Source organism: Mobula birostris, chromosome 4 (assembly GCF_030028105.1).
Source record: "Mobula birostris isolate sMobBir1 chromosome 4, sMobBir1.hap1, whole genome shotgun sequence".
Taxonomy (NCBI): Eukaryota; Metazoa; Chordata; class Chondrichthyes; order Myliobatiformes; family Myliobatidae; genus Mobula; species Mobula birostris.
The window spans coordinates 8090604-8114576 of record NC_092373.1 but is presented as its reverse complement, the minus strand read 5'-3'; the positions used below and the strand labels follow the sequence as shown (position 1 = coordinate 8114576).

At 44.3% G+C, this 23973-nt stretch overlaps 1 protein-coding gene across 1 annotated transcript in view; it reads right to left on the bottom strand.

Annotated features, from left to right (window-relative positions):
- LOC140196969 (IgGFc-binding protein-like) overlaps positions 1-23973 on the bottom strand; it is a 102970-nt gene that overhangs the window by 68920 nt on the left and 10077 nt on the right. The gene's annotated exons all lie outside the window — the stretch shown is intronic.

Here is a 23973-nt window from a genome sequence, read left to right as displayed (position 1 = left end):
CCCATCTTTGACAAGGGGCCCAAAACCGCTCACAATACTCCAAGTATACTCCAAATAAGTGCAGTTACAGAGAAAGCACAGCAGTGCCTCTACTTCCTTAGGAGTTTGCAGAGATTTGGCGTGACATCTAAAACTTTGACAAACTTTTATAGATGTGTAGTGGAGAGTATACTGACTGGCTGCATCATAGCCTGGTATGTAAACATCAATGCCTTTGACTGGAAAAGCCTACAAAAAAAATAGTGGAAATGGCCCAGTCCATCACGGGAAAAGCCCTCCCAACCATTGAGCACATCTACTGTTACAAGAGAGCAGTGTCCACCACCCATGCCATGCTCTGTTCTCACTGCTGCCTTCAGGAACCAGGTACAGGAGCCTCATGACCCACACCATCAGGTTCTGGAAAGCTATTACTCCTCAACCATGAAGCTCTTGACCCAGAGGGGATAGCTCCATTCACCTTCACTTGTCCCATCACTGAACTGTTCCCACAACCAACGGACTCACTTTCAAGGACTTTTCATCTGATGTTCTCAATATTTATTGCTTATTTATTTATAATTCTTATTTCGTTCCTTCTGTATTTCCAAGGTTGGTTGTCTTCTGCACTCTAGTTGAAGACCCAAGTTGGTGCAGACTGTCATTGATTCTGTTATGGTTACCATTCTATAGATTTATTGAGTATGCCCAAAAGAAAATGAATCTCGGGGTTGTATATGGTGACATATATGTACTTTGATAATAAATCTACTTTGAACGTTGAAGTGCGGTTTGACCAATGACTTACAAAGCCTCAGCATCACATCCTTGCTGAAGCTTTATAGTATTCTATTCCTCTCGAAATGAGTGCTAACATCGCATTTCCCTTCCTCACCACCAACTCAACGTGCAAGTTAACCTTCAGGGAATCCTGGACAAGGATTGCCAGGTCCCTTTGCACCTCAAGCCCTCTGTACTTACAACATCCTCGTGAATGTTTCCTGTGCTCTCCCCAGCTTGGACGCAGCTGTGTGGAACGATTATTTATTTATTTTGTTTATATAAGGATACAGCGCGGAGTCGGCCCTCTGAGTCACGCTGCCCCAGCAACCCCGAGCGAAGAGTGTGTTTGCATTCAGTAAATCTCTCCCTCGGGAGGGTGACAGGTGACAACAGCGGTGTACAAAAACTATAGATCAAGTGGACAGCCAGAAACTATTTCCCAGGCTGGAGGTGGATAATACTAGAGGGCATAATTTTAAAGTGATGGGAGGAAAGTATGGGCAGGTGTCAGAAATCGGGTTTTTACACAGAGAGTGGTGGATGCATGGAGCACCCTGTCAAGGATGGTGGTACAAACAGATACATTAGGGACAGTTAAGAGGCTCTTAGAAAGGCACATGGAAGAAAGGACAATCGACAGCTCTGTGGGACAGAAGGGTTAGATTGATCGTGGATCAGGCGAAAAGGCTGGCATATCATCATGAACCAAAGGGTCTGTACGACGCTGTGTTCTACGATCTAATGTGAGCAAAAGGGATTTGTGTAACACACACTAAACGCTTAAGTAACACAGCAGGTGAGGCAGCATCTACTGAGAGGAATAAACAGCCGACATTTCGGGATGATGAAGGGTCATGGCCCAAAACCATGACTGACTTTCCCCCACCAGAGGTGCTGCCTGACTCGCTCTTTGTGTGTGCTACTCAAGATTTCCAGCACTGGCAGAGCCTCTTGTGCCTGAGATCAGTGCAGATGGGATAAAAGGTCGACATGGAGTTGATAGGCAGAATGGCCCATTCCTCCGTTGTACAGATCTACAATCCTATGACCAGTATGTCAGGATGGTGTGTGAAAGGAATCTGTGGCACTGCTGCCCTATCCTTCGTTGTAATTGAGGTCTTAAACTTGGGAAATGTTCTGAGAATTGCCGAGGTGAGTAATTGAGGAGTGTTTTGTAGAAGGCCAGCACTGCAATGGTTAGAGCAAAGAATGTTTGGGGTTGTGGATGTGATACCAATCAACCTCACCAGCAACTTTACATCAGATGTCTAGATAAGTACACGGTACAACAGAGGGATCTGGGAATACAGGTCCATAATTCCTTGGAGGTGGCATCGCAGGTTGGTAGGGTTGTAAAGAAAGGTTTTGGCGCATTGACCTTCATAAATCTGAGTACTTAGTTCAGGAGTTGGGATGTTATATTGAAGTGGTGAGGCCTAATTTGGATTATTGTGTGCAGTTCTGGCCACCCATCTATGAGAAAGATATCAGTAAAATTGAAAGAATGCAGGGAAAATTTATAAATTCCAGAGTGCCCCAAGCTGTAATAGCCAGTCAGTGGTTCAGTGGCCTCCACACCGGACTTTGAGACAAGTGGTCCCAGGTTCAAATCCGGCTGACTCCTTGCACGCTTTCCATCTACGCTGGGTTAAGCCTTGAGCGAGCAACTTGGCCTTGTAAAAAAATACAGACAAGTGCTAAAGAAGCTTCTGCCCAAAGCACCACAGGGTGCAGAGGGGAGCAACAAACAAACAAAAACTGCAACGCTACCCTAACAATGAACTACTTGCTGCCCTTCAGTGCAGAGGGAGGTTGTTTTCTTCAGTGAAGAGAGAAACAGAGTATCAGTTCCCTTACTGGGGACAAGAAGAGCATTCCTGGATCATAAGGAAACATTCTATGAAGAAAATGCACTCATCTCTCAAAGTTCATAGATAATAACAGGGCTGATTGATTCGCTTGAGTCATCAGGGTGATTGGGGAAAGCAACACAAGGAAATCTCAAATGAGTTACAAGGAGAGGTTAAATAGCTTAGGTCTTTATTTCCTGGAACTCAGAGAATCGCGGAGTGACCTGATAGATATATATATGAACACAAGGATTGTAGGCGGGGTGACAGCACTCAGTTCTTCCTCCCATGAGGGGCAGGCAACAAAAAAGAGGGCCAAGGTCTAAGATCAGAAATGAGAGATTTAAAAAAGGACACTGAGGGCAGCTTCTTCATGCAAGGGGCAGTGCATATTTGATTCAAGATTCAAGATTGTATCATGTCATTTCCAGTGCACAAGTGTAAAAGAGAGCAAAATCATTGTTGCTCTGGGTCTGGTGCAGCAAGTAAAACATTGATAATAATAATAAAACACACAAAATATGCAGTACTGTGCAAAAGTCTTAGCACATATTACTGTATATAGCTCAAGTGCCTGGGATGTTTGCACAGCACTGTATACGTATTGTACTGTACTGCTGCTGTAAAACAAATTTCACGACACACGTGAGTGATGATAAACCTGATTCTGATACGGGTCTCTGTTGTGGACTGAGAGTGGGAAGGGGGCAGGGAGAGGGGAATCACAGTTGGGAAAAGAGGAAGGTAGAGGGGAGGGAGAGGGAAGCACCAGAGAGACATTCTGTAACAAATTGTTTGCAATCAAGTTACCTTGCCTGGTGTCTCAGGGCTGGGTGTGTCTGTACCCATGCTGACCCCACCCCTGGTACCTCTTCTCTGCCACAACCCTCCACGTCGCCATCCCAACATGCTTTGCTCCCACCAGATTTACAAACTTGCTCTCCACTCTACGATGACAAATACAGTACTGTGCAAAAATCTTAGGTACCCTAGCAATATATGCTTAAGACTTTTGCACAATGCTGTATAAATATATAAGATAGCTTATATACAAAGATTGTATGTCCATAGAGTGATGCTAGGCACAGGAGTGTCTGTACATAAGGTGACTCTGACAGGAAATGATAAAGTAGTGGTGGTATTGGGGGTGTGGAGGGGTGGGTTAGTGGGTGGAGGTGTTGATCAGCCTTACTGCTTGGGGTAAGTAACTGTTTTGAGTCTGGTGGTCCTGATGTGGATGCTACGTAGCCTCCTCCCTGATGGGAGTGGGACAAACAGTCCATGAACAGGGTGGGTGGGGTCCTCCATGATGTTACTGGCCCATTTCTGGCACCTCTCTGTAAATATGTCCGTGTGGGTAGGCTGATGCCACTGGTGAGTTGGGCAGTTTTGACTACCCGTTGTCGAGCTTTCCTGTCTGCCACAGTGCAGTTTCCATACCCTGCGGCGTTGCAGCATGTCAGAATTCTCACTACTATGCATCTGCAGAAGGTACTAGTATTTAAAAAGGACATCCATGCTCTCACCACCCTCTGAGTGAAAAATTCCCCCTCATGTTCCTCTTAAGTATTTCACCTTTCTCCCTTAATCTATGACCACTAGTTCTAGTCTCACCCAATCTCAATGGAAAAGGCCTGTTTACATTTACCCAACCTATACCCCTCATAATTCTGTATACCTCTGTCAAATCTCCACCCATTATCCTACGCCCTATGAAATAAAACCCTTATTCAACCTTTCCCTATTACTCAGGTCCTGACATCATCCTTGCAAATTTTCTCAGTATTCTTTCAATTTAATTGATATCTTTTCTGTAGATAGGTGACCAGAATTGCCCACCACACTCCAAATTAGGCTTCAACAATGTCTGAAACAACTTCAGTTTAACGTCCCAACTCTTGTACTCAGTGCTTTGGTTTACGAAGGCCAATGTGCCAAAAGCTCTCTCTATGACCCTATCTGCCTGTGACACCACTCTCTATGAATTACGGATCTGTTTTCCCAGGTCCCTCTCTCCTACCACCCTCCTCAGGGCCCTGCCGCTCACCATGCAAGGGTTACCCTGGTTTTATTAACTAGCCTGAATTAACTCCAAAATGCTAACCAAATTTACCAATATGAAGACTGATAGTTCAGCTGTTTTTGACCTACCTGCTCCTGGAATCCAGACATTCAGATTGTGGATAGTTCAACTGTTTTTGACCTACCTGTAGCTGAAATCCAAATGTTCAGATTGATGTCAGTTCAGCTGCTTTGACCTACCTGCACCTGGAATCCAGATGTTCTGGTTCTTTTGTTTGTGTGAATTGTTCTTCTCACTGTGTGTTTAATAAAATGTGTTACTTCTCAGTCTTGAAGCATTTGAACAGTTGCACACTTTTCAACAAATCAAATCTTGTCTTTATCCTGATTAAGATCAGATGGATTCCCAGTTTTGTTATAGTTTATTTTATTTATTTTGAGATACAGTGCAAAACAAACCCTTCCAGCCCAGCAGAGCAACCCACCTATTTAACCCAGTTTAATCACAGGACTATTTACAATGACCAATTAACCTACTAAGCAGCAAATCTTCAGACTGTGGGAGGAAACCGCAGCACCCAGAGGAAACTCACGTGATTCACAGGAGAATGTACAAAGTCCATACAGTCAGCGCTGGAACTGAACTCTGAAGCCCAGACTGCCCCAAACAGTAATAGCTTCACTGTAACCGCTATGCTATGTCAGTGAGATCCCCGCACATTATTCTAAGTTCTGTTGAGTGCAGGCCCAAATCTTCCAAATGCTCCTCATATGTTCACTCCTTAATTCCTGGAATCATCCTTGTAAACCTTCTCTGGACTCTCTCCAATGACAACACATCCTTTCTGAGATATGGGGTCCAAAACTGTTGACAATACTCCAAGGGCAGGCTTAGCATTATCTCTTTGTTTTTATATTCTATTCCCTTTGAAATAAATGCCAACATTGTATTTGCCTTCTTTACCACAGACTCAACCTGTAAATTAACCTTCTGGGAGTCTTGCGTGAGGACTCCTAAGTCCCCTTGCAGCTTTGATGTTTGAACCTTCTCCCAATTTAGATAATATTCTGCCCTATTGTTCATTTTACCAAAATGCATTGTCATACATTTTCCAACACTGTATCGCATCTGCCACTTTTTTGCCCATTCTTCCAATTTGTCTAAGTCCTTCTGCAATTTCTTTGCTTCTTCAGTACTGCCTACCCTTCCACTTACCTTTGTTTCATCCAGAAACTTTGCCACAAAGCCATCAATTCCCTTATCTAAATCATTGACAAACAATGTGAAAAGTATCAGTCCCAATATTTAAATATTGACTCCCCCCCAAGGAATATCACTAGGCATTGGCAGCCAACCAGAAAAGGCCCCCTTTATTCCCACTCGCTGCCTCCTGCCTGTCAGCCATTCCTCTATCCATGCCAGTATCTTTCCTGTACAGTCACAGGACTTTATCTTTTTAAGCAGCCTCATGTGTGGCACCTTATCAAATGCCTTCTGAAAATCCAAATAAATGACATCCACTGCCTCTCCTTTGTCCACTCTGCTTGTTACTTCCTCAAAGTACTCTAACAGATTTGAAGATTTCTCATCACAGAAACCATGCTGACTTTGACTTATTTTATCATTAGTCTCCAAATACCTCGAAACTTCGTCCTTAATAATAGACTCCAACACTTTCCCAAACACTGAGGTTAGGCTAACTGGCCTATAATTTCCTTTCTTTTGCCTTCCTCCCTTCTTAAAGAGCGGAGTGATATTTGCAGTCTTCCAGACCTCTGGAACTATGCCAGAATCAAGGGATTCTTGAAAGATCATGATCAATGCATCCGTTATCTCTTCAGCAACCTCTCTCAGGACTCGGGGGTGTTGTCCATCTGGCCCAGGTGACTTATCCACCCGAAGACCTTTGAGTTTGTCTGGCACTTTTTCCCTTTGTAATAGCAATGGCACTCACTCCTGCTCCCTGACACTCACGGACTTCTGGCACACAGCTCGTGTCCTTTCTTGTAATACCACAGGCTCTTGTTCAGCAGCCTCGTGTGCGACACATTATCAAAGGAGTTCAGAGAATGCAAGTAACCAACATCCACTGACTCTCCTTTGTCTATCCTGCCTGTTACTTCCTCAAAGATTTCTGACAGATTTGTCGGGCAAGAGTTCCCCTGGAAGAAATGCCACCAGCAGAGAGTTGTTCATATGTTTATTTGACAGTGAAGCAGCAAATGAAGATAAAAATTAAACTGGACTTACATTTCCCCTGGTGTAATGCTTTGCCACAACTGGGCTCCAGTTAGCAGGAACAAAGGCAAATGAATGCCCCTCATTCTCAGTCTATGGTTCAGAGATGTAGGTTCATCGCTGACTCTTACAGCTGTGCCCAGAGAAGTCACTGCATGCTACAGTTAATGATCAGCAATAGGTTAGGTGATAATAAAGCGCAAAAACATTAACGTCGACAACCAATTCCTGAGCATGACCTGAGGAAGGTAAGTGATTGGCAGACAGAGTTTTATTGTCTTTGTGATAAGGCTATTACGCCAAGTTCAAATTCAAGTTCATTGACATCTGACTGTATATATATATAAAACCAAACAAAATAGTGTTCCTCCGGACCATGGTGCACCCACAATATATATTTCACGCACAACATTTAAAACAAAACATTACCGCAATAGAAGATGTCATCCAAAGTGTATGAGTGCGCTTCTTCTTTTGCCCACTATGCCGTTGTGTGCGGACATTAGGGAAGCAGTGAAGGTCCTCCATCTCCAGCGGTGCTCACGGCTTCCTTCACTGTGTCTGTAGCTTCCTCTTCGCTCACTGCCTGTCAAAAGAGCTTTGACCAGTGGTCGATCTGGAAATCGGCAGCTTCGAGAGCAGTGGACTTCAATCAGGTCCACTCCTCGAGAATAAAAGGCAGCAGTAAAGAAGAGCTTTGACCAGCGACCAAATGGCATTTGGGATTGATTAGTAAGAGCAAATTAAAGGAAGGAAGGGACAAGCACAACGGCCATCATCTGAGTGGTGATCTTGAGGCTTTGGCTCTTAGAGGCTTCAGAGAAGAGAGGCTTCACTTAGACAAAGCAAAGGAAAGGAAGTCTCAAGGTTTTTCATTCTCTTCTTTATATATGCTCAGCTAGGACAGAAGGGGTGATAGGCAGGTTAGTGGAATTCTTCTCTATCGGGATGTGGGAAGGTAGGGAGACCTCCAGTGTCCCTGGCCACTACAACAGTACCCTCACCACAGTAGACCTGAGGAGAGCTAAGGTACCGGTGACCCCTGTTTCCATCCAGGGGGTCAGTGTGGACATGGTGGAGGATTACAAATACCTGAGGATACGAATTGGCAATAAACTGGACTGTTCAAAGAACACTGAAGCTGTCTACAAGAAGGGTCAGAGCCGTCTCTATTTCCTGAGGAGACTGAGGTCCTTTAATATCTGCCAGATGATGCTGAGGATGTTCTATGAGTCTGTGGTGGCCAGTGCTATCATGTTTACTGTTGTGTGCTGGGGCAGCGGGCTGAGGGTAGCAGACACCGACAGAATCAACAAACTCATTCGTAAGGCCAGTGATGTTGTGGGGATGGAACTGGACTCTCTGACAGTGGTGTCTGAAAAGAGAATGCTGTCCAAGTTGCATGCCATCTTGGTCAATGTCTCCCATCCACCGCATAATGTACTGGGTGGGCACAGGAGTATATTCAGCCAGAGACTCATTCCACCGAGATGCAACACAGAGCATCATAGGAAGTCATTCCTGCCTGTGGCCGTCAAACTTTACAACTCCTCCCTTAGAGGGTCAGTCACCCTGAGCCAATAGGCTGGTCCTGGACTTATTTCATAATTTAGTGGCATAATTTACATATTACTATTTAACCATTTATGGTTTTATTACTATTTATTATTTATGGTGCAACTGTAACAAAACCCAATTTCCCCTGGGATCAATAAAGTATGACTATGACTATAACTATGACTATAACTACGAGAAGTACATCCAGCTGCAGCTTCTAACAATCCACATTAAGGAGTTGGAGTTGGAGCTGGAACTGGATGAAGATCATTTGGGAGGCTGAAAGGGTGATGGATAGGACATGTAGGGAGGTAGTTACACCCAAGGTGCAGGACACAGGAAACTGGGTGACAGTCAGGAAGGGGAAAGGGGTTAAGGAGCCAGTGCAGAGTACCCCTGTGTCCATCCCCCTCAACAACAGGTATATCACTTTTGATACTGTCAGGGGTTGACTAACCAGAGGAAAGTCACAGTGGTCAGATCTCTGTCACTGATTCTGTCTCTGTGACTCAGAAGTGAAGGTGGGGGGGCAGAGGCACGTTGTGCTGATGGGGGACTCATTAGTTTGGGAACGGACAGGAGGTTCTGTAGGCAAGAATGAGATCCCTAGATGGTATCTTGTTGCCTCCCGGGTGCCAGGGTCTGGGATATCTCAGACTGAGTCCTCACCATTCTTAAGTGGGAGGGTGAATAGCTAGAAGTCATGGTCCAGGTAGGTACCAATGACATGGGTAGGACGAGTGAGGAGGTTCTGCATAGGGAGTTCGGGGAGAGAGATGCCAAGTTAAAGGGAAGACTTCCAGGGCTGTGATCTCAGAATTGCTACCTGTGCCACGTGCTAGTGAGGCCAGAAATAGGAAGATTATACAGTCTAATGTTCAGAGTTGCACTTTGTATCGGAGAGGTAGGAAGGTAGGCAGAGGGAGTGGTGTGGTTCTACTGCTAAAAAATGGCATCGAATCAGTAGAAAGATGTGACATTGGATCAGAAGATGTTGAATCCTTTTGGATTGAGTTAAGAAACTGCAAGGGTAAAAGGACCCTGAAGGCAGTTATATACAGGCCTCCTGAGGGACGTGGACCACAGATTACACTAGGAAATAGAAAAGGTGCATCAAAAGAGTGATCTTATGATAGTCATGGGAGCTTTTAACATGCAGGTCAATTGGGAGAATCAGGTTGGTAATGAATCTTAGAAAGTGAGTTAGATGAATGCCTACAACTAGGAGGCATTAGTAATGATCTTTCAAAAATCATTGGACTCTGGCATAGTGCCAGAGGACTGGAAAACTGCAAATTTCACTCCACTCTTTAAGAAGGGAGGAAGGCAATAGAAAGGAAAGGAAAGGAAAGGAAGTTATGGAATATTTGGAGACACAAGACAAGATAGTACAAAGACAGCATGGTTTGCTTAATGGAAAATCGTGCCTGACAAACCTGTTGGAATTCTTTGAGGAGATTACAAAGAGGATAGATAAAGGAGATGCAGTGGACTTTGCATATTTGATTTTCAGAAGGCCTTTGACAAGGTGTCACACATGAGGCTGCATGACAAGCTACAAGCCCATGGTATTACAGGAAAGATTCTAGCATGGATAAAGCAGTGGCTGATTGACAGGAGACATAGAGTGAGAACAAAGGGAGTCTTTTCTGGCTGGCTGGCAATAACTAGTGGTGTTCCATGAGGTTCTGTGTTTGGACCGATTCTCTTTACATTATATGTCAATGATTTGGATGATAGAATTGATGGTTTGTTGCAAAGTTTTCAGATAATATGAAGATTGGTAGAGGGGCAGGGAGGTTTGAGGAAATAGAGAGGCCATTGAAGGACTTAGACAGATTAGGAGAATGGGCAAAGAAGTGGCAGATGGAATACAGTGTCGGGAAGTGTATGGTCATGCACTTTGGTGGAAGAAATGAAAGGGTTGAGTATTTTCTAAATGGAGAGAAAATACAAAAAAAAACTGAAGTAGAAAGGGACTTGGGAGACTTTGTGCAGGATTCCCTAAAGGTTAATTTACAGGTTGAGTCTGTGGTGAGGAAGGTAAATGCAATGTTCTCCTCTGACCTCTATTGCTCATTGACTGTTGTGCATGAAAATCCCAGGAGATCATTAGTTACTGAGACAGCCAAACCACCCCGTCTGGCACCAACAATTGTTTCACAGTCAACATCACTTCAATCACATTTCTTTCCCATTCTGACGTTTGGTCTGAACAACAATTGAACCTCTGGACCGCGTCTGCATTTCAAGTGGGCTAGAATATAAAAACAAGGATGTAATGTTGAGACTTTATAAAGCACTGGTGAGACCTCACTTGGAGTATTGTGAGCAGTTTGGGCCCCTTATCTTTGAAAAGATGTGCTGAAACTGGAGAGGGTTCAAAGAAGGTTCACGAAAATGATTCCAGGATTGAATGGCTTGTCATATGAAGAGTGTTTGATGGCTCTGGGCGTGAGTTCACTAGAATTCGGAAGAATGAGGGGTGACCTCATTGAAACCAATTGAATAGTGAAAGGCTTTGATAGAGTGAATGTGGAGAGGATGCTTCCTATGGTGGGACAATCTAAGACCAGAGGACAGCCTCAGAATAGAGGGACATCCTTTTAGAATGGAGATGAGGAGGTATTTCTTTAGACAGAGCAATGAATATGTGGAATTCTTTGCCACAAGCAGCTGTGGAGGCCAAGTCTTTATGTTTTTTTTAAGGTAGAGGTTGATAGATTCTTGATTTGTCAGGGTATGAAAGAATACAAGGAGAAGGTAGAAAAATGGGGCTGAGAGGAAAATTGGATTTGCCGTGATGAAATGATGGAGCAGACCCAATGGGCTAAATGGCCTAATTCTTCTCCTACATCTTATGGTGTTCTGGTCTAAGCAAGCAGAAACTTAGGAATACCGTTGCACACAGATGTGGAAGGATTCTTCATTGTCGGTTCTGCAACAGTTTTGTTTGACCACTCAGGGTTGCTAGCCCTGAGCTGAACCCCCGAACCTGGAGGACCGGTGGACCAATATTAGTCTGGCCTCTACCCTTTGACCTGTTTGGCATAGGTGACCCTACCAAGATCCAAAGCATAAAGCCCTGACTCCAGCCAACATAAGCCTCTGAGACATTGAGGTACAAGCCTCCAAACAAGGTTGTGGTCCTCTTGGAGGTGTTAATGCGCAGCACAAGTAAACAGTAAACAATAAACAGTACACTGTTCCAGTGATGAGACTTCAGTGGTGGTAGGGTATTCATTAGTCTCACAGTCTGAGGGAAGAAGCTGTTCCCCAGTCTGACAGTCCTAGTCCTGATGCTCCTGTATCTCCTTCCTGATGGTAGTGGGTCAAAGAGATTGTGGGATGGGTGGTAGGAATCTCGTTACACTCTAAACTATGTTAATGTTTATCAATGCCTCATGGTCAGTGGGCTAAAACGACACACTCAAATGCTGGAGCAACTCAGCAAGTCAGGCTGAGGGGAGGGGAATAAGCAGTCAACATTTCCAGCTGAGACCCTTTATCAGGATTGGACGTGAAAGGAGAAGAAGCCAGAATAAGAAGGTGGGCAGAGAGGATGTAGAAGCTGGCAGGTGATGGGTGAGATCAGCTGAGGGGAAAGCTTGGTGGATGGGGGAGTAGGGTGAAGCATGAATTTGGGATGGGATAGGTGGAAAAGGAAAAGGGCTGACAAAGAAAGAATTTGATCAATTGCAGTGGAGAATAGGAGAAGGCGAAGGAGGAGAGGAACCGAAGCGAAGTGCTGAGCAGGTATGGAGAATGAAGGGGGAAATCAGAATGAGGAATGGAAGGGAGAAGGGGGAGGGGACAGAAATTAAACTTCATGCTGTCAGGTTGGAGGCTACCCAGACAGAAAGTGAGGCACTGTTCCTCCAAGAGGAGTTTGGCTTCATCGTGGCAGTTGAAGAGGCCAAGGACAGACATGCCAGAATGGGAATGGGAGGTCAAATTGAAATAGGTGGCCACCTGGAGACCCTGACCTTCCTGACAAATGGAGTGATGGTGACACTGTCCGAGCGCTGAGTTTCTCCAGACTGTCGTGTGTGCGTGCTGCTCAATATTTCCAGCATCTACAAAATCTCTTGTGTCAATGGGCATTTTCTACCTTGTATGAATCTATGATGATCTTCTAACTCATAGAACATAAAAGGGTGTGACACGATGTTGAGCCAAATTAATTAAATCAATAATCTAATTCCTTCTGCCTTCACAATGTCCATTTCAAGGTTCAAGGTAAGTTCAATCATTGAATTTTTTCCTGCATTTTCCTGTTGAATGCTCTAACATGCACTCAGTGGCCGCTTTATTAGGTACAGGAAGTAACTAATAAAGTGCCCACGGAGAGTATTTCTGTAAGCTCGTGGTCTTCTGCTGCTGTAGCCCATTCACGTCCAGGATGAACATATTCTGTGTTCACAGATGCTCTTCTGCACACCACTGTTGTAACACGTGGTTATCTGAGTTGCTGTCGCCTTCCTGTCAGCTTGAACTAGTCTGTTCATTCTCCTCTGATCTCTCTCATTAACAAGGCATTTTCGCCTACAATGCTGCGGCTCACTGGATGTTTTTTTTTGTTTTTTGCACCATCCTCTGTAAACTCCAGAGAGTGTTCTTCGTGAAAATCCCCGGAGATCAGCAGTTTCTGAGATACTCAAACCACCCCATCTGACACCAACAATCATTCCACGGTCAAAGTCACTGAGATCACATTTCTCCCCCATTCTGATGTCCGTTCCGAACAACAACTGAAGCTGTTGATCATATCTGCATTATTTTATGCATTGAATTGCAGCTATATGATTAGATATTTGCATTAACGAGCAGGTGTGCAGGTGTACCTAATAAAGTGGCCACTGAGTGTAGGTTAGCCCAAAACTCTGGGCTGAAGGGCCGTCGTTCTGTCTATGTTCTGTCTTCTACAAGCTTCATCACCGGTGGCTGCATTTTGAAACTTTCCATATAATGCATACAAATGCCCGACGATAAAAGTCAAAATCATGGACACCCAAATCGCGGTGACGTAGCAGTTAGTGTGACACTAATACAGCTTAGGGCACTCCAGAGATGCAAGTTCAATTCTGGTGCAGTCTGTAAAGAGTTGGTACGTGCTCCCCATGAACACATGGGTTTCCTCTGGGTGTTTTGGTTTCCTCCCACAGTTCAAAGATGTACCGGTTTGTAGGTTTATTTGTTTGTTTGTTTGTTTATTTTATTTATTGAGATGTAGCACGGAATAGGCCCCTCCAGCCCTTCGAGCTGTACCACCCAGCAATCCTCCTATTGAATCCTAGCCTAATCACGGGGTAATTTACAATGACCAATTACCTACCGACTGGCACGTCTTTGGACTGTGGGAAGAAACCGGAGCACCCGGAGGAAACCCACAAGGTCACAGAAGGGGAAATCATGCTTGACTAATCTTCTGGAATTTTTTGAGGATGTAACTATGAAAATGGACAAGAAAGAGCCAGTGGATTTAGTGTACCTGGACTTTCAGAAAGCCTTTGATAAGATCCCACATGGGAGATTAGTGGGCAAAATTAGGGCACATGGTATTGGGGGTAGGGTACTGACTGTTGGGTATGAAGGCTGATAAGTCCCCGGGACCTGATGGTCTGCATCCCAGGGTACTTAAGGAGGTGGCTTTAGAAATCGTGGACGCATTGGTAATCACTTTCCAATGTTCTATATATTCAGGATCAGTTCCTGTGGATTGGAGGGTGGCTAATGTTGTCCCTCTCTTCAAGAAGGGAGGAAGAGAGAAAACAGGGAATTATAGACCGGTTAGCCCGATGTCAGTGGTGGGAAAGATGCTGGAGTCAATTATAAAAGATGAAATAGCGGCACATTTGGATAGCAGTAACAGGATCGGTCCGAGTCAGCATGGATTTACGAAGGGGAAATCGTGCTTGACTGAACTTCTGGAATTTTTTGAGGATGTAACTATGAAAATGGACAAGGGAGAGCCAGTGGATGTAGTGTACCTGGACTTTCAGAAAGTCTTTGATAAAGTCCCACATAGGAGATTAGTGGGCAAAATTAGGGCAGATGGTATTGGGGGCAGAGTACTGACATGGAATGAAAATTGGCTGGCTGACAGAAAACAAAGAGTAGCGATTAACGGGTCCCTTTCGGAATGGCAGGCAGTGACCAGTGGGGTACCTCAGGGTTCAGTGCTGGGACCGCAGCTGTTTACAATATATATTAATGATTTAAATGAGGGAATTAAAAGTAACATTAGCAAATTTGCCGATGACACAAAGCTGGGTGGCAGTGTGAAATGTGAGGAGGATGTTATGAGAATGCAGGGTGACTTGGACAGGCTGGGTGAGTGGGTAGATGCATGGCAGATGCAGTTTAATGTGGATAAATGTAAGGTTATTCACTTTGGTGGCAAGAACAGGAAGGCAGATTACTATCTGAATGGTGTCAAGTTAGGAAAAGGGGAAGTACAATGAGATCTAGGTGTCCTTGTTCATCAGTCACTGAAAGTAAGCATGCAGGTACAGCAGGCAGTGAAGAAAGCTAATGGCATGTTGGCCTTCATAACAAGGGGAGTTGAATATAGGAGCAAAGAGGTCCTTCTGCAGTTGTACAGGGTCCTGGTGAGACTGCACCTGGAGTACTGTGTACAGTTTTGGTCTCCAAATTTGTGGAAGGACATTCTTGCTATTGAGGTAGTGCAGCGTAGGTTCACAGGGTTAATTCCCAGGATGGCGGGACTGTTGAAAGATTGGAGCGACTGGGCTTGTATACACTGGAATTTAGAAGGATGAGAGGGTATCTGATTGAAACATAAAATTATTAAGGGATTGGTCACGCTAGAGGCAGGAAACATGTTCCCGATGTTGGGGGAATCCAGAACCAGAGGCCACAGTTTAAGAATAAGGGGTAGGCCATTTAGAACGGAGTTGAGGAAAACTTTTTCAGCAGAGAGTTGTGGATCTGTGGAATGCTCTGCCCCAGAAGGCTGTGGAGGCCAATTCTCTGGATGCTTTCAAGAAAGAGTTAGATAGAGCTCTTAAAGATAGCAGAGTCAAGGGATATGGGGAGAAGGCAGGAACAGGGTACTGATTGTGGATGATCAGCCATGATCACAGTGAATGGCGGTGCTGGCTAGAAGGGCCAAATGGACTACTCCCGCACCTATTGTCTATTGTATATTTACTATAATTCATGGTTTCTTTTCTCTATCATTGTGTATTGCAATGTACTCTTGGCAAAGTTAACACATTTCACAACTTATGCCAATGATATTAAACCTGATTCTGATTAAATTGTGTGACTCTTACAGAATGTGAAGTCACATGGCACATCGTTAAACCAGTTTAAAGTCCATTAAGCTCTGGTGTTGATGAGTGGATCACGATTAAGACCAGAACTAAAGAATAGGACACCATTCAGGGCTTTTCTTCGCACGTACGAACCTTGCTTATCTTTATTCTGCATGAGAACAAAGTCTAAAGTGAAAAGTAATCCACCTTGACAAACTTTGTCCGGATTGCTCATAGCAGTGCAATATGAAACAGGCAGGTGCAATAAAGGAATGATGCTTTTGTCTTTATTGCACAGTGATAAGGAAGTCTTGCTGCAATGATTGAGAATCAGATTTATTATCCCTAAGACACACACAGTGGCCACTTTATTGGTTACCTCCTGTACCTGATAAAGTGGACACTGAGTGTATGTTTATCGTCTTCTGCTACTATAGCATATCCACTTCAAGGTTTGATGAGTTGTGCGTGTGGTTATTTGGCTAATTGTGCCTTCCTGTCAGCTCGAATCAGTCTGGCTATTCTCCTCTGACCTCTATCGCTCATTGACTGTTGTGCATGAAAATCCCAGGAGGTCAGCAGTTACTGAGACAGCCAAACCACCCCGTCTGGCACCAACACTTGTTCCACTGTCAGCATCACTTCAATCACATTTCTTTCCCATTCTGATGTTTGTTTTGAACAACAACTTAACTTCTTGACCATGTCTGCATGCTTTAATGCATTGAGTTACTGCCACATGATTGGCTGATCAGATATTTGCATTATTGTATTTGCATTTGGTTGCCATGGTAACATAGCATTTAAAATGACACTATAGCAGCTTAAGGTGTTCCGGAGTTCCCAACTGGAATCCGGCATCATCTATAGGGAGTTTGTATGTCGTTGTCTTGGAATGCATGGTTTCGTCCCACAGTCCAAAGATGTCCGTGTTAGCGGGTTAATTGGTCATAGTGAATTGCCCTGTGATGAGGCAAGGGTTAAATGGATGGGTTGGTCGGTGGCACAGTCCGAATAGCCAGAAAAACTTAGTTCATACTAAACCTAAGTAAACAAATAAACAAACAAACAAACAAACAAGCAGGTGTACAGGTATACCTAATATAGTGGCCGTTGAGTGTATTTTATTACACTGGGCAAATTTTTAAAAAAGTGTTGCTTCCTCAGAATTTTTTTTTGTTTATGATAGACCACTTGAAGCTGAACACAAATCTAATGTCAGACTACTTGTAACACATAGGAATTTAGAGAAACAAGAAATTAACTTTTGTTGAATATAATGTGTTTAATTGCATAACGGTGCTGACACTCCATAATAGTTCAACTAAGCTAAAGATGTTTTGTTCATGATTTTCATTTGCACTGAGCATCTGAGGCTTCCCACCCAAGTGTCCAACAATAATCAGCCAGCATTGATGGTATTCCAGTTGCCCTGATACCATTTCTCCATGACCGCAATGTCCTGGTGAAACCTTTCACCGTGCTTGTCACTGACAGCATCAAGATTTGCGAGGAAGAACTCTAAATGGGAATGTAGAAAAAGAACCTTTAGTGGCATGTTGTATTTCATGGTTTTGAATGCTTGAAGCATGTTGTTAACCAGCTGCATGTAGTTTGGTGATCTGTAGTTGCAAAGGAATTTTTCAACAACATTTTTGAATGCTTTTTATGTGATTTTCTCCATCCCATTAGAAGTTCTTCAAATCGTCTGTCATTGATTACCCGTTTGATTTGTGGACCAACAAAAGTGCCTTCCTTATTCTTTGCATAAGTTATTCCGGGAAATATCTGTCTCCAATACCGAAATCCTTTATGGAAATTTATAGCCTTTGGCCCATGCAACATCCACAACCTCTAAGCATGCCTGGACAAGATAGAAAACTTTCCAGCTTACATTGTGGGCAACTTTTTAATTAACTTGAATTATAAGTTGAAATAACAAATATAGGTGATTTCAAAAAATGGTGTGTGAGGGGGAAATTTCATGGTGATTTTCATGATCAGCAGTCCAAAATCCAAAAGTATTCAGGAAGCAAAATCTTTGTTCTTCCATGTAATCAAGTAATATTTGTACATGACAGAATATGACTGAGCAACATCACTGACACGACCTGTCTACTCCAGCCAATGGATCTATGCTGGAACTGTTGATGCAGCTTGTTCACTACTTGAGGCTTTGACCAACACTCATCCCAACAGCTGCAGATTAACAGGTTTTTGATCTCATCTGCAGCTCAGCCAGGTTACCAACTGAGTCAGCTGATGTGATTTCATTGAACCACCTGTGACTATGATTCTGGTTTGGGAAGATTCTACACCAGTGATTGCTGATCGGTGAGGAGGTGCAGGAGCCTGAAGGCACACACTCTGATTAGGGATAGTCAGCATGACTTTTGTGCATGGAAGGTCTTGTCTAAGCAACCTTATAGCGTTTTTCGAGGAAGTTACCAGGAAAGTTGATGAAGGCAAGGTAGTAGATGTTGCCTACATTGACTTTAGGAAGGCATTTGCTTGTCATATGAAGAGTGTCTGGTGGCTCTGGGTCTGTATTCACTAGAATTCAGAAGAATGAGGGGTGGCCTCATTGAAACATATCGAATGTTGAAAGGCCTTGATTGAGTGGATGTGGGGAGGATGCTTCCGATGGTGGGAGAGTCTAAGACTAGTGGACACAGCCTCAGAAAAGAAGGGGGGTCCGTTTGGAATGGAGATGAGGAGGAATTTCTTTAGCCAGACAGTGGTGAATCTGTGGAATTCGTTGTCACAGGCAGCTGTGAAGCCAAGGCTTTATGTATATTTCAGACAGAGTTGATAGATTCTTGTTTGGTCAGGGCATGAAGGGATACAGGGAGTAGGCAGGAGATTAGGGCTGAGAGGAAAATTGGATCAGTCGTGATGAAATAGCAGAGTAGACTTGATGGGTCAAGTAGTCTAATTCTTCTCCTATACCTTATGATCCTGTGGTCTGATTTGACAAGGTCCCACATGGGAGATTGGTCTAGAAGGTTCAGACACTTGGCATTCAAGATGAGCTAATGGATTGGATTAGACACTGGCTTTACAGGAGAAGACAGAGAATGGTAGCGGAGGGTTGCCTCTCAGACTGGAGGCCGATGACTAGAGTACCACAGGGATCTGTGCTAGGTCTGTTGTTGTGTGTCATCTATATTTACAATCTGGATTATAATATGGTTAACTGGATCACCAAGTTTGTGAGTGACATCAATATGGTAGGTGTAGTGGACAGCGAGGAAGACTATCAAAACTTGTAAGGGGATCTGGACCAGCTGGAAAAATGGGCCGAAGAATGATAGATGGAATTTAATGCAGACAAGTGTGAGGTGTTGCATTTAGGCAGACCAACCAGGGTAGGTGTTACATGGTGAATGATAGGGCACTGAGGAGTGTGGTAGAACAGAGGAATCTGGGAATTCAGCTCCATTATTCATTGAAAGTGGTGGCACAGGTTGATAGGGTCATAAAGAAAACTTTTGTCTCATTGGCCTTCATAAATCAATGAATTGAGTACAGGAGATGAGATGTTATGTTGAAGTTGTATATGATGTTGGTGAGGCCTAATTTGGAGTACTGTGTGCAGTTTTGGTCACCTACCTACAGGAAAGATGTAGCGAAGGTTGAAAGAGTGCAGAGAGAATTTACAAGGATGTTGTCGGGACTGGAGGACCTGAGTTATTAGGAAAGATTGAATAGGTGAGAACTTTATAGAAACATTTCAAATGTTAAAAGGCATGGACAGAGTGGATGTGGCAAAGTTGTTTCCCATGATGGGGGAGTCTAGTACGAGAGGGCATGACTTAAGGATTGAAGGGCGCCCATTCAGAACAGAAATGTGAAGAAATTTTTTTAGCCAGAGGGTGGTGAATCTATGGAATTTGTTGCCACGGGCAGCAGTGGAGGCCAAGTCATTGAGTGTATTTAAGGCAGAGATTGATAGGTATCTGAGTAGCCAGGGCATCAAAGGTTATGGTGAGAAGGCAGGGGAGTGGGACTAAATAGGAGAAAATGGATCAGCTCATGATAAAATGGCGGGGCAGACTCGATGGGCCGAATGGCCTACTTCTGCTCCTTTGTCTTATGGTCTTTATTCCCGAGAGCAAATAAGATTGAGCGGAGATTTGATAGGGGTGTACGAAATTATGAGTGGCAAAACAACTTAGCCTGACCTGAGCATTCCATCAGCAAAGGTGGTTGGAGCTTCTCTCAAAACTATCTTCAAAAGTCGCCGAGTCATACAGCACAGAAAGAGGCCCTTTGGGCGACCATACCAAATACTAACAACAGGAATTCTGCAGATGCTGGAAATTCAAGCAACACACATAAAAGTTGCCGGTGAACGCAGCAGGCCAGGCAGCATCTCTAGGAAGAGGTACAGTCGACGTTTCAGGCCGAGACCCTTCGTCTGAAGGACTGACGAAGGGTCTCGGCCTGAAACGTCGACTGCACCTCTTCCTAGAGATGCTGCCTGGCCTGCTGCGTTCACCAGCAACTTTTATGTGTGATACCAAATACTATCTGTGTTGATCCAATGTTGTAAGGATCGCATTGTCAAGCTGGAGAGGGTGCAGAACTAATTTACAAAGTCGCTGCCTGGACTAGTGGGCCTGAATAATAACGAGAGGTTGGCTACACTGGATCGTTATTCCTTAGAGTGCATGAGAATGACAGGTGACCTCACTGAAGTTTAAAAAATCATGAGGGCTATGGATACAGAGGATGGTTATAGACCTGTCCCCAAGGTTAAGCTGTCCAAAACGAGACACAGCATAAGAGGGGAGATAACAGAGGTATTTAAACTTATGGGGGGGATAGATAAAGCTGACGTGGATAGGCTTCTGCCATTGAGAATGGGGGAGATTCAAACAAGAGGACATGAGTTGAGAGTTAAAGGGCAAAAGTTTAGGGATAACATGAGGGGGAACTTCTTTACTCAGAGAGTGGTAGCTGTGTGGAACGAGCTTCCAGCAGAAGTGGTTGAGGGGGGTTTGATGTCGTCATTTAAAGTTAAATTGGACAGCTATACAGACAGGAAAGGAATGGAGGGTTATGGGCTGAGTGCAGGTCAGTGGGACTAGGTGAGAGTAAGAGTTTGGCACGGACTAGACGGGCCAAGATGGCCTGTTTCCGTGCTGTAATTGTTATATGGTTATATGGTTATGGTTATTCACATGATCAATGCCTCTCATCATCTTGTACACCTCTATCAGGTCACCTCTCATCCTCCGTCGCTCCAAGGAGAAAAGGCCAAGTTCACTCTACCTATTCTCATAAGGCATGCGCCCCAATCCAGGCAACATCCTTGTAAATCTCCTCTGCATTCTTTCTATGGTTTCCACATCCCTCCTGTAGTGAGGCGACCAGAACTGAGCACAGTACTTCAAGTGGGGTCTGACCAGGGTCCTATATAGCTGCAACATTACCTCTCGGCTCCTTAACTCAATCCCACGATTGATGAAGACCAATGCACCGTATGCCTTAACCACTTGCATGGGTCCCAGCTATGCCTGCCTGTTTGTCAGCTATGTGGAATGGTCTATGTTCCAAGCCTGGCGTCCGCCCCCCCCCCTTTCCTTGCTACATCAATGATTGCATTGGTGCTGCTTCCTGCACCCTTGCTGAGCTCATTGACCTCATCAACTTTGCTTCCAACTTCCACCCTGCCCTCAAATTTACCTGGTCCATTTCCGACACCTCCCTCCTCTTTCTCGATCTCATTGTCTCTGTCTCTGGAGACAGCTTATCTACCGATGTCTATGATAAACCTATGGACTCTCACAGCTACCTGGACTATACCTCTTCCCACCTTGTTACCTGTAAAAACGTTACCTCCTCCTTGTAATTCCTCCGTCTCCACCACATCTGCTCTCAGGATAAGGCTTTTCATTCTGGAATGAAGGAGATGTCCTCCTTTTTCAAAGAAAGGGGCTTCCCTTCCTCCACCATCAATGCTGCCCTCAACCACACATCTCCCCTCACCCCATGCTCACGCCACCCCACCAGGGATAGGGTTCCTCCTGTCCTCATCTACCACCCACCAGCCTCCGTGTCCAGCACATAATTCTCCATAACTTCCACCACCTCCAGCGGGATCCCATCACCAAACACATCTTCCCCCCCCCCCCACTTTCTGCTTTCCACAGGGATTGTTCCCTATGCGACTCCCTTGTCCATTCATCCCTCCTCACTGATCTCCCCCCGACACTTCTTCTTGCAAGCAGAACAAGTGCACCCTGCCCCTATACCTCCTCCCTCACTACCAGTCAGGTTCCCAAACAGTCCTTCCAGGTGAGGCAACACTTCACCTGTGAGTCTGTTGGGGTCACCCACAGTGTCTGGTGCTCCCGGTGTAGCCTCCTGTATATCAGTGAGACCCGATGTAGGTTGGGAGATTGTTTCGCCAAGCACATATGTTCTGTCTGCCAGAAGCAGGATCTCCCTGTGGCCACCCATTTTAATTCCACTCCCTTTATTCAAGGAAGGGAGTAGAGATAGCCCAGGAAATTATAGACCAGTGAGCCTTACTTCAGTGGTTGGTAAGTTGATGGAGAAGATCTTGAGAGGCAGGATTTATGAACATTTGGAGAAGCATAATATGATTAGGAGTAGTCAGCATGGCTTTGTCAAAGGCAGGTCATGTCTTTCGAGCCTGATTGAATTTTTTGAGGATGTGACTAGACACATGGATGAAGGAAGAGCAGTAGATGCAGTGTATATGGATTTCAGCAAAGTATTTGATAAGGTACCCCTCTTACATGCCTCATAGATATCTTGTGACTGTCTTATGAGGAAGATGTAATGGTCTTTTGGAGGTCACCTGATGTAATTTTCCCGCTGATGTGAGGTCACGTGATGATCTGTTCTCAACAGGTATATAAAAGGGAGACCCCCGGTGACACAGTTAGTTTTCCAGTTAGAATGTTAGCCAGAGACTCCGCTCCATTGCGTATTTGCTTATGACGCAGTTTCGATTTAAAATGGAGTTTTACATTCTATTGTAAGGTACAAAAGTGTGGGCCGTCAGTTTAACTAATTTCTGCCAGGTTTGTTGATGTATCTTTTCAGTAGTATTGGAGAGTGAAGACAGGAACCTGAAGGAGTCATTCGAGGGTTGAAAAGGATCTACCATTATTGAATTTGTTCAAGAAAGAGTGATCTGCATGAGATAGCCTCTGTTAAAAGTAGCAGAAAAGGCTGTGCAGGATCTGGAATCCAGAGAGGAAAGGACAGTGTCTTTAAACTGTTTTATTTCCATCGTCGTGAATCCTGCGGACAAGGCAGGATCTGGCTGGGACTGGCGTGACATTGTGTCTTCGAGGAATTCCTTACTTCAGGAAAGTATCTCCTAATTGACTGTATAAATCTCTTGGACTTTTGAATTTACCATTTTAAGAACTGTGTTTGAATTTACCACTTTAAGAACTGTTTTCGCATTTATCGCTTTAAGAACTAGTACTGAGTGGCGGTTTGTTAAATGGCCGCATAGCAGTTTACTTCCGGTTAAGATTTTAGTTTGTTTATTTTTTTATATTGAACAGTGTTGAATAAATGTTTGATTCTTTTTTATAAAATCTGTCTCAATTCAATTCCATATTCATTGTTGCTGGTCACATGACAACCCCATGCAAAGCTTATTGAGAAAGTAAGGAGGCATGGGATCCAAGGAGACATTGCTTTGTGGATCCAGAACTGGCTTGCCCACAGAAGGCAAAGCGTGGTTGTAGACAGGTATATTCTGCATGGAGGTCGGTGACCAGTGGAGTGCCTCAGGGATCTGTTCTGGGACCCTTACTCTTCGTGATTTTTATAGATGACCTGGATGAGGAAGTGGAAGTGGAGGGATGGCTTAGTAAGTTTGCTGAGACACAAAGGTTGGAGGTGTTGTGGATAGTGTGGAGGGCTGTCAGAGGTTACAGCGGGATGTTAATAGGATACAAAACTGGGCTGAGAAGTGGCAGATGGAGTTCAACCCAGATAAGTGTGAGGTGGTTCATTTTGTTAGGTCAAATATGATGGCAGAATATAGTATTAATGGTAAGACTCTTGGCAGTGTGGAGGATCAGAGGGATCTTGGGGTCCAAGTCCATAGGACGCTCAAAGCAGCTGCGCAGGTTGACGCTGTGGTTAAGAAGGCATACGGTGTATTGGCGTTCATTAATCATGGAATTGAATTTTGGAGCCAAGAGGTAATGTTAATTTTTTAATTAATTGATGTAACTTTTAGTGTTAGACAATGGCGGTACAACTC